This window comes from Chiloscyllium punctatum, chromosome 18 (genome assembly GCF_047496795.1).
Source record: "Chiloscyllium punctatum isolate Juve2018m chromosome 18, sChiPun1.3, whole genome shotgun sequence".
In the NCBI taxonomy this organism is placed as follows: domain Eukaryota; kingdom Metazoa; phylum Chordata; class Chondrichthyes; order Orectolobiformes; family Hemiscylliidae; genus Chiloscyllium; species Chiloscyllium punctatum.
Window position 1 is genome coordinate 2,741,430 of NC_092756.1, and position 10,973 is coordinate 2,752,402.

Genomic DNA, 10,973 nt, shown 5'->3' on the forward strand with positions numbered 1-10,973 from the left:
ACTCTCAGAGGAACATCTGGACCTGTGCTTTCATAGCGTCGCTAGTATTAAGGTGCGCCCCGAGATCTAAGCCACGTTGGAACTGAAACGGAGGAATCGACAGAGAGGCTACAGAATGACATCGCATCCATTTGCTTTTCTTTAAATCACTGACGAGCAGGAAAATGTAAACGGGGAAGGCGAGTGGGGAAGTGAGGCAGTTGCAGCTCTGGAGAAAGTCCTTCTTTGTGATTCACTCAGCAACCAGAGACGTGACGGTGACTCAGGCGTGAGAGCTCTTCACATCATGAACAAACAGCAATCAAGGGCAGTTAGCACCTCTTCCGGACTGGGGGTGGGGTGAGGTAATTACCTTTTGACTTCTGTTACTATGTTCAGAAACTGCCTTTTGGATTGAGGTGAACAGAAACTGCATTTCTAAAAAGCACCATGGAACTTGTTAAAATTTATTGAGTCGCTTTTTTCTCATCGATTCCCACACAGGTTTCCAACTCAGTTGGTATCCATGAGGCTCATGTCCAGGTGTGATAATCTCTGCAGCAAATTGCACGGTTAAGGTAAAAGGCAAGGAAAGTGGCATCTCGAACCGGCCCCGAGGTCAGACCTTCCTTACAATGTAATCTGTCGTTCTCGGATTGTAATACTACCTCCGGTTTTAGGATGGAACATTCTTTGGGAACCTTATTCTGCAAAACAGACACAGTGCCTGAAACTATGCTGCACGGTATGATTTGGGAAACGGCCTGCTCAGCTTTGTGCATTTTCCCTGTAGTCCGGTGTGTTTCATGTTCCGTGTAAACGTGTAAGTTGTCCTGTTTCGAGCAATGGGTGAAATCATTTAGCAAAGCAAGAATCGAAATTGCAGTAATGTCAAGTAGCTCATGGTAATTTGACCCAATCATAACCGATCATATATTCTCACGCACTCACAGATACATTTGTTTCTGAATCCAGTCTGAGAAGATAGACTCAGCTTACCAGTGATTTTTGTCTGGATTGATGGGCTATCGTTAACTGCTGAGAAATTGATATTGTAGACGGGCACATCCCAGCAGCTGTGCGAGTCGGAGAGGGATCATGGAACCTTTTTCACTTGAGTTTACATCTGTTGTTATGCAGGAAAACAATTGGAAGTGCAAGAAAATGAACTCGCGCGCGTGTTGCTAGTGTGGCCGAGCGGTCTAAGGCGCTGGATTAAGGCTCCCGTCTCGCCCGAGGGGTGGGTTCGAATCCCACCGCTGCCGTTTCTGCGGAGCTGCTGGTTTAAATGCTGTTTCATTCCCCTGCTGCATTTCTGTTTGAAACAGAAGCAAAATGAGTTTGCTTCCCGGGGAATTTCCTGCGGTGTGGGAAAGTGCCGAATTTTCCAAAGTGTCTGTGCTGTCATGATCGTGTTCGCCTCCCGCGCGGAAAATCGCCAGCGGCTCCACTGTTGCTTTCTGTTCCAGGCAAGTTGAGCTTTTACTGGAACCGAATGGAGACTGTTGTTGCGAAACAGAGTCCTACGGTGACTCGACTCGTCGTTATTTGGTTTTCTGGCCAATGAGAAAATCGTTCCAATGTATTTCGATGTCATATGTTATTGAATTTCTCCCACTTCCTCCTTTTCCGTCCTGGAGTCATCGGAAGGGAAAGGTAATCTAATCGAGACTGTGATTGGTGAAATTCACTTTTTATGGCCCATTCTTATTATGTTCTTTCTTTGTCTCTTTGCAGCATTGTCTGGGCAGTGGTGGTGCACTCAGGCTCCAGTATGTTTGAAAGAGTAGTTTGGAATTGCCCTGTTGTTATTTGTGTGATAACTTTATGGCTCATGCCCCCGGACTGTCTCACATTTAGCATTCATGCTCGCTGTGTCTGAAAATGCATTTGGTTTTCCAGTTTTGTTTGTGTTCCGTGTTAAATGCTTTCTGTTTTGCGATTCGCTCAATACATTACGAATTAACAGGGTTTCTGAGGTAACTTCCAGCTGCAAAAATCCTCAACTGAGAATCTGGGAAACTTTCACGGAGTATGGTCAGTCGGAGCAAAAGTAAGGAAGTCGTTCGTTTCTGCAGTGTTTCACAATGCTACCTTTCCCGTGAGCCGTCGAACAGACTAAATGATTTTGCCACAGACTGCGACGGTAAGCTCCGCAAAAACGTAATTCTTTAAAGCAGGTGTAAGCAACACAACGTTACCGGGTTACACCGCGTGGAAACAGATACTTCGGTGTATCTCGTCCATGCTCACCACATAGCCAAAATTAAACAAGTCCCATGAAACAACGAGTTAACGGAAACAGAAAGGCGAAAGGTAGAATGGCTTCAACTTTCTGTGTTGGATGCCACTGAGCTGCAGCGGCTGCGACCGCGGCTTGTTTCTGTAGTGTAGTGGTCATCACGTTCGCCTCACACGCGAAAGGTCCCCAGTTCGAAACTGGGCAGCAACTGCTTTCCTGTTCAACTGCAGCCTTTGACATCGACAAGAACGGAGCTTTCTTGCTTGCTTTCCCATGTGCAAACCTGCCTTCGAATTTGCTTGAATAAATCTTCTCTCGTCGTGCAATGCAATGCGATTCCATTTAATTACCGTGCAAAGCATTGTAAAGTTTTTCTCCAACATCGTTCTGATCATATGCCATTCTGTTTGAGAGTGTAGTTACCCCCTTCTGATCCTTCCACGAAAAGCATTACCGCATTCGCATTCCTTGCGCAGGCGGCCCGGTTCAAAGACAGGGAAGAAGCTGATGTGCTGGTGTCACAGTGCACCACGGATTCCTCAACTAGTCTGTCTGTCAAATGTATCCCAAAGTCGTCTCTGAAAGACCTCATTTGGAAGGTGTCTGTCGTTATTCAACGTGCGAGAATTGGCACCAGAGGTCCTGAATCATGTTTTGGAGCAGTTCACACGTTAGTGGCTCATTCAATCAGCAACAGCAATGAAAGAAATTACACTCTCAGAGGAACATCTGGACCTGTGCTTTCATAGCGTCGCTAGTATTAAGGTGCGCCCCGAGATCTAAGCCACGTTGGAACTGAAACGGAGGAATCGACAGAGAGGCTACAGAATGACATCGCATCCATTTGGTTTTCTTTAAATCACTGACGAGCAGGAAAATGTAAACGGGGAAGGCGAGTGGGGAAGTGAGGCAGTTGCAGCTCTGGAGAAAGTCCTTCTTTGTGATTCACTCAGCAACCAGAGACGTGACGGTGACTCAGGCGTGAGAGCTCTTCACATCATGAACAAACAGCAATCAAGGGCAGTTAGCACCTCTTCCGGACTGGGGGTGGGGTGAGGTAATTACCTTTTGACTTCTGTTACTATGTTCAGAAACTGCCTTTTGGATTGAGGTGAACAGAAACTGCATTTCTAAAAAGCACCATGGAACTTGTTAAAATTTATTGAGTCGCTTTTTTCTCATCGATTCCCACACAGGTTTCCAACTCAGTTGGTATCCATGAGGCTCATGTCCAGGTGTGATAATCTCTGCAGCAAATTGCACGGTTAAGGTAAAAGGCAAGGAAAGTGGCATCTCGAACCGGCCCCGAGGTCAGACCTTCCTTACAATGTAATCTGTCGTTCTCGGATTGTAATACTACCTCCGGTTTTAGGATGGAACATTCTTTGGGAACCTTATTCTGCAAAACAGACACAGTGCCTGAAACTATGCTGCACGGTATGATTTGGGAAACGGCCTGCTCAGCTTTGTGCATTTTCCCTGTAGTCCGGTGTGTTTCATGTTCCGTGTAAACGTGTAAGTTGTCCTGTTTCGAGCAATGGGTGAAATCATTTAGCAAAGCAAGAATCGAAATTGCAGTAATGTCAAGTAGCTCATGGTAATTTGACCCAATCATAACCGATCATATATTCTCACGCACTCACAGATACATTTGTTTCTGAATCCAGTCTGAGAAGATAGACTCAGCTTACCAGTGATTTTTGTCTGGATTGATGGGCTATCGTTAACTGCTGAGAAATTGATATTGTAGACGGGCACATCCCAGCAGCTGTGCGAGTCGGAGAGGGATCATGGAACCTTTTTCACTTGAGTTTACATCTGTTGTTATGCAGGAAAACAATTGGAAGTGCAAGAAAATGGACTCGCGCGCGTGTTGCTAGTGTGGCCGAGCGGTCTAAGGCGCTGGATTAAGACTCCCGTCACGCCCGAGGGGTGGGTTCGAGTCCCACCGCTGCCGTTTCTGCGGAGCTGCTGGTTTAAATGCTGTTTCATTCCCCTGCTGCATTTCTGTTTGAAACAGAAGCAAAATGAGTTTGCTTCCCGGGGAATTTCCTGCGGTGTGGGAAAGTGCCGAATTTTCCAAAGTGTCTGTGCTGTCATGATCGTGTTCGCCTCCCGCGCGGAAAATCGCCAGCGGCTCCACTGTTGCTTTCTGTTCCAGGCAAGTTGAGCTTTTACTGGAACCGAATGGAGACTGTTGTTGCGAAACAGAGTCCTACGGTGACTCGACTCGTCGTTATTTGGTTTTCTGGCCAATGAGAAAATCGTTCCAATGTATTTCGATGTAATATGTAATTGAATTTCTCCCACTTCCTCCTTTTCCGTCCTGGAGTCATCGGAAGGGAAAGGTAATCTAATCGAGACTGTGATTGGTGAAATTCACTTTTTATGGCCCATTCTTATTATGTTCTTTCTTTGTCTCTTTGCAGCATTGTCTGGGCAGTGGTGGTGCACTCAGGCTCCAGTATGTTTGAAAGAGTAGTTTGGAATTGCCCTGTTGTTATTTGTGTGATTACTTTATGGCTCATGCCCCCGGACTGTCTCACATTTAGCATTCATGCTCGCTGTGTCTGAAAATGCATTTGGTTTTCCAGTTTTGTTTGTGTTCCGTGTTAAATGCTTTCTGTTTTGCGATTCGCTCAATACATTACGAATTAACAGGGTTTCTGAGGTAACTTCCAGCTGCAAAAATCCTCAACTGAGAATCTGGGAAACTTTCACGGAGTATGGTCAGTCGGAGCAAAAGTAAGGAAGTCGTTCGTTTCTGCAGTGTTTCACAATGCTACCTTTCCCGTGAGCCGTCGAACAGACTAAATGATTTTGCCACAGACTGCGACGGTAAGCTCCGCAAAAACGTAATTCTTTAAAGCAGGTGTAAGCAACACAACGTTACCGGGTTACACCGCGTGGAAACAGATACTTCGGTGTATCTCGTCCATGCTCACCACATAGCCAAAATTAAACAAGTCCCATGAAACAACGAGTTAACGGAAACAGAAAGGCGAAAGGTAGAATGGCTTCAACTTTCTGTGTTGGATGCCACTGAGCTGCAGCGGCTGCGACCGCGGCTTGTTTCTGTAGTGTAGTGGTCATCACGTTCGCCTCACAAGCGAAAGGTCCCCAGTTCGAAACTGGGCAGAAACTGCTTTGCTCTTCAACTGCAGCCTTTGACATCGACAAGAACGGAGCTTTCTTGCTTGCTTTCCCATGTGCAAACCTGCCTTCGAATTTGCTTCAATAAATCTTCTCTCGTCGTGCAATGCAATGTGATTCCATTTAATTACCGTGCAAAGCATTGTAAAGTTTTTCTCCAACATCGTTCTGATCATATGCCATTCTGTTTGAGCGTGTAGTTACCCCCTTCTGATCCTTCCACGAAAAGCATTACCGCATTCGCATTCCTTGCGCAGGCGGCCCGGTTCAAAGACAGGGAAGAAGCTGATGTGCTGGTGTCACAGTGCACCACGGATTCTTCAACTAGTCTGTCTGTCAAATGTATCCCAAAGTCGTCTCTGAAAGACCTCATTTGGAAGGTGTCTGTCGTTATTCAACGTGCGAGAATTGGCACCAGAGGTCCTGAATCATGTTTTGGAGCAGTTCACACGTTAGTGGCTCATTCAATCAGCAACAGCAATGAAAGAAATTACACTCTCAGAGGAACATCTGGACCTGTGCTTTCATAGCGTCGCTAGTATTAAGGTGCGCCCCGAGATCTAAGCCACGTTGGAACTGAAACGGAGGAATCGACAGAGAGGGTACAGAATGACATCGCATCCATTTGGTTTTCTTTAAATCACTGACGAGCAGGAAAATGTAAACGGGGAAGGCGAGTGGGGAAGTGAGGCAGTTGCAGCTCTGGAGAAAGTCCTTCTTTGTGATTCACTCAGCAACCAGAGACGTGACGGTGACTCAGGCGTGAGAGCTCTTCACATCATGAACAAACAGCAATCAAGGGCAGTTAGCACCTCTTCCGGACTGGGGGTGGGGTGAGGTAATTACCTTTTGACTTCTGTTACTATGTTCAGAAACTGCCTTTTGGATTGAGGTGAACAGAAACTGCATTTCTAAAAAGCACCATGGAACTTGTTAAAATTTATTGAGTCGCTTTTTTCTCATCGATTCCCACACAGGTTTCCAACTCAGTTGGTATCCATGAGGCTCATGTCCAGGTGTGATAATCTCTGCAGCAAATTGCACGGTTAAGGTAAAAGGCAAGGAAAGTGGCATCTCGAACCGGCCCCGAGGTCAGACCTTCCTTACAATGTAATCTGTCGTTCTCGGATTGTAATACTACCTCCGGTTTTAGGATGGAACATTCTTTGGGAACCTTATTCTGCAAAACAGACACAGTGCCTGAAACTATGCTGCACGGTATGATTTGGGAAACGGCCTGCTCAGCTTTGTGCATTTTCCCTGTAGTCCGGTGTGTTTCATGTTCCGTGTAAACGTGTAAGTTGTCCTGTTTCGAGCAATGGGTGAAATCATTTAGCAAAGCAAGAATCGAAATTGCAGTAATGTCAAGTAGCTCATGGTAATTTGACCCAATCATAACCGATCATATATTCTCACGCACTCACAGATACATTTGTTTCTGAATCCAGTCTGAGAAGATAGACTCAGCTTACCAGTGATTTTTGTCTGGATTGATGGGCTATCGTTAACTGCTGAGAAATTGATATTGTAGACGGGCACATCCCAGCAGCTGTGCGAGTCGGAGAGGGATCATGGAACCTTTTTCACTTGAGTTTACATCTGTTGTTATGCAGGAAAACAATTGGAAGTGCAAGAAAATGGACTCGCGCGCGTGTTGCTAGTGTGGCCGAGCGGTCTAAGGCGCTGGATTAAGGCTCCCGTCACGCCCGAGGGGTGGGTTCGAATCCCACCGCTGCCGTTTCTGCGGAGCTGCTGGTTTAAATGCTGTTTCATTCCCCTGCTGCATTTCTGTTTGAAACAGAAGCAAAATGAGTTTGCTTCCCGGGGAATTTCCTGCGGTGTGGGAAAGTGCCGAATTTTCCAAAGTGTCTGTGCTGTCATGATCGTGTTCGCCTCCCGCGCGGAAAATCGCCAGCGGCTCCACTGTTGCTTTCTGTTCCAGGCAAGTTGAGCTTTTACTGGAACCGAATGGAGACTGTTGTTGCGAAACAGAGTCCTACGGTGACTCGACTCGTCGTTATTTGGTTTTCTGGCCAATGAGAAAATCGTTCCAATGTATTTCGATGTAATATGTAATTGAATTTCTCCCACTTCCTCCTTTTCCGTCCTGGAGTCATCGGAAGGGAAAGGTAATCTAATCGAGACTGTGATTGGTGAAATTCACTTTTTATGGCCCATTCTTATTATGTTCTTTCTTTGTCTCTTTGCAGCATTGTCTGGGCAGTGGTGGTGCACTCAGGCTCCAGTATGTTTGAAAGAGTAGTTTGGAATTGCCCTGTTGTTATTTGTGTGATTACTTTATGGCTCATGCCCCCGGACTGTCTCACATTTAGCATTCATGCTCGCTGTGTCTGAAAATGCATTTGGTTTTCCAGTTTTGTTTGTGTTCCGTGTTAAATGCTTTCTGTTTTGCGATTCGCTCAATACATTACGAATTAACAGGGTTTCTGAGGTAACTTCCAGCTGCAAAAATCCTCAACTGAGAATCTGGGAAACTTTCACGGAGTATGGTCAGTCGGAGCAAAAGTAAGGAAGTCGTTCGTTTCTGCAGTGTTTCACAATGCTACCTTTCCCGTGAGCCGTCGAACAGACTAAATGATTTTGCCACAGACTGCGACGGTAAGCTCCGCAAAAACGTAATTCTTTAAAGCAGGTGTAAGCAACACAACGTTACCGGGTTACACCGCGTGGAAACAGATACTTCGGTGTATCTCGTCCATGCTCACCACATAGCCAAAATTAAACAAGTCCCATGAAACAACGAGTTAACGGAAACAGAAAGGCGAAAGGTAGAATGGCTTCAACTTTCTGTGTTGGATGCCACTGAGCTGCAGCGGCCGCGACCGCGGCTTGTTTCTGTAGTGTAGTGGTCATCACGTTCGCCTCACAAGCGAAAGGTCCCCAGTTCGAAACTGGGCAGAAACTGCTTTGCTCTTCAACTGCAGCCTTTGACATCGACAAGAACGGAGCTTTCTTGCTTGCTTTCCCATGTGCAAACCTGCCTTCGAATTTGCTTCAATAAATCTTCTCTCGTCGTGCAATGCAATGGGATTCCATTTAATTACCGTGCAAAGCATTGTAAAGTTTTTCTCCAACATCGTTCTGATCATATGCCATTCTGTTTGAGCGTGTAGTTACCCCCTTCTGATCCTTCCACGAAAAGCATTACCGCATTCGCATTCCTTGCGCAGGCGGCCCGGTTCAAAGACAGGGAAGAAGCTGATGTGCTGGTGTCACAGTGCACCACGGATTCTTCAACTAGTCTGTCTGTCAAATGTATCCCAAAGTCGTCTCTGAAAGACCTCATTTGGAAGGTGTCTGTCGTTATTCAACGTGCGAGAATTGGCACCAGAGGTCCTGAATCATGTTTTGGAGCAGTTCACACGTTAGTGGCTCATTCAATCAGCAACAGCAATGAAAGAAATTACACTCTCAGAGGAACATCTGGACCTGTGCTTTCATAGCGTCGCTAGTATTAAGGTGCGCCCCGAGATCTAAGCCACGTTGGAACTGAAACGGAGGAATCGACAGAGAGGGTACAGAATGACATCGCATCCATTTGGTTTTCTTTAAATCACTGACGAGCAGGAAAATGTAAACGGGGAAGGCGAGTGGGGAAGTGAGGCAGTTGCAGCTCTGGAGAAAGTCCTTCTTTGTGATTCACTCAGCAACCAGAGACGTGACGGTGACTCAGGCGTGAGAGCTCTTCACATCATGAACAAACAGCAATCAAGGGCAGTTAGCACCTCTTCCGGACTGGGGGTGGGGTGAGGTAATTACCTTTTGACTTCTGTTACTATGTTCAGAAACTGCCTTTTGGATTGAGGTGAACAGAAACTGCATTTCTAAAAAGCACCATGGAACTTGTTAAAATTTATTGAGTCGCTTTTTTCTCATCGATTCCCACACAGGTTTCCAACTCAGTTGGTATCCATGAGGCTCATGTCCAGGTGTGATAATCTCTGCAGCAAATTGCACGGTTAAGGTAAAAGGCAAGGAAAGTGGCATCTCGCACCGGCCCCGAGGTCAGACCTTCCTTACAATGTAATCTGTCGTTCTCGGATTGTAATACTAACTCCGGTTTTAGGATGGAACATTCTTTGGGAACCTTATTCTGCAAAACAGACACAGTGCCTGAAACTATGCTGCACGGTATGATTTGGGAAACGGCCTGCTCATCTTTGTGCATTTTCCCTGTAGTCCGGTGTGTTTCATGTTCCGTGTAAACGTGTAAGTTGTCCTGTTTCGAGCAATGGGTGAAATCATTTAGCAAAGCAAGAATCGAAATTGCAGTAATGTCAAGTAGCTCATGGTAATTTGACCCAATCATAACCGATCATATATTCTCACGCACTCACAGATACATTTGTTTCTGAATCCAGTCTGAGAAGATAGACTCAGCTTACCAGTGATTTTTGTCTGGATTGATGGGCTATCGTTAACTGCTGAGAAATTGATATTGTAGACGGGCACATCCCAGCAGCTGTGCGAGTCGGAGAGGGATCATGGAACCTTTTTCACTTGAGTTTACATCTGTTGTTATGCAGGAAAACAATTGGAAGTGCAAGAAAATGGACTCGCGCGCGTGTTGCTAGTGTGGCCGAGCGGTCTAAGGCGCTGGATTAAGGCTCCCGTCACGCCCGAGAGGTGGGTTCGAATCCCACCGCTGCCGTTTCTGCGGAGCTGCTGGTTTAAATGCTGTTTCATTCCCCTGCTGCATTTCTGTTTGAAACAGAAGCAAAATGAGTTTGCTTCCCGGGGAATTTCCTGCGGTGTGGGAAAGTGCCGAATTTTCCAAAGTGTCTGTGCTGTCATGATCGTGTTCGCCTCCCGCGCGGAAAATCGCCAGCGGCTCCACTGTTGCTTTCTGTTCCAGGCAAGTTGAGCTTTTACTGGAACCGAATGGAGACTGTTGTTGCGAAACAGAGTCCTACGGTGACTCGACTCGTCGTTATTTGGTTTTCTGGCCAATGAGAAAATCGTTCCAATGTATTTCGATGTCATATGTTATTGAATTTCTCCCACTTCCTCCTTTTCCGTCCTGGAGTCATCGAAAGGGAAAGGTAATCTAATCGAGACTGTGATTGGTGAAATTCACTTTTTATGGCCCATTCTTATTATGTTCTTTCTTTGTCTCTTTGCAGCATTGTCTGGGCAGTGGTGGTGCACTCAGGCTCCAGTATGTTTGAAAGAGTAGTTTGGAATTGCCCTGTTGTTATTTGTGTGATAACTTTATGGCTCATGCCCCCGGACTGTCTCACATTTAGCATTCATGCTCGCTGTGTCTGAAAATGCATTTGGTTTTCCAGTTTTGTTTGTGTTCCGTGTTAAATGCTTTCTGTTTTGCGATTCGCTCAATACATTACGAATTAACAGGGTTTCTGAGGTAACTTCCAGCTGCAAAAATCCTCAACTGAGAATCTGGGAAACTTTCACGGAGTATGGTCAGTCGGAGCAAAAGTAAGGAAGTCGTTCGTTTCTGCAGTGCTTCACAATGCAACCTTTCCCGTGAGCCGTCGAACAGACTAAATGATTTTGCCACAGACTGCGACGGTAAGCTCCGCAAAAACGTAATTCTTTAAAGCAGGTGTAAGCAACA

General features: G+C 46.0%; 3 non-coding genes across 3 annotated transcripts; all 3 read left to right on the forward strand.

The window, feature by feature from the left end:
* The first annotated feature begins 2,358 nt into the window (after positions 1-2,358).
* On the forward strand, positions 2,359-2,431 carry trnav-cac (transfer RNA valine (anticodon CAC)). Its single transcript has one exon. It is a non-coding gene; the product is annotated as a tRNA-Val (tRNA).
* A 2,861-nt stretch (positions 2,432-5,292) lies between these two features.
* On the forward strand, positions 5,293-5,365 carry trnav-cac (transfer RNA valine (anticodon CAC)). Its single transcript has one exon. It is a non-coding gene; the product is annotated as a tRNA-Val (tRNA).
* Positions 5,366-8,226: 2,861 nt separating this feature from the next.
* Positions 8,227-8,299, forward strand: trnav-cac (transfer RNA valine (anticodon CAC)). The gene has a single exon. It is a non-coding gene; the product is annotated as a tRNA-Val (tRNA).
* Positions 8,300-10,973: the final 2,674 nt, after the last annotated feature.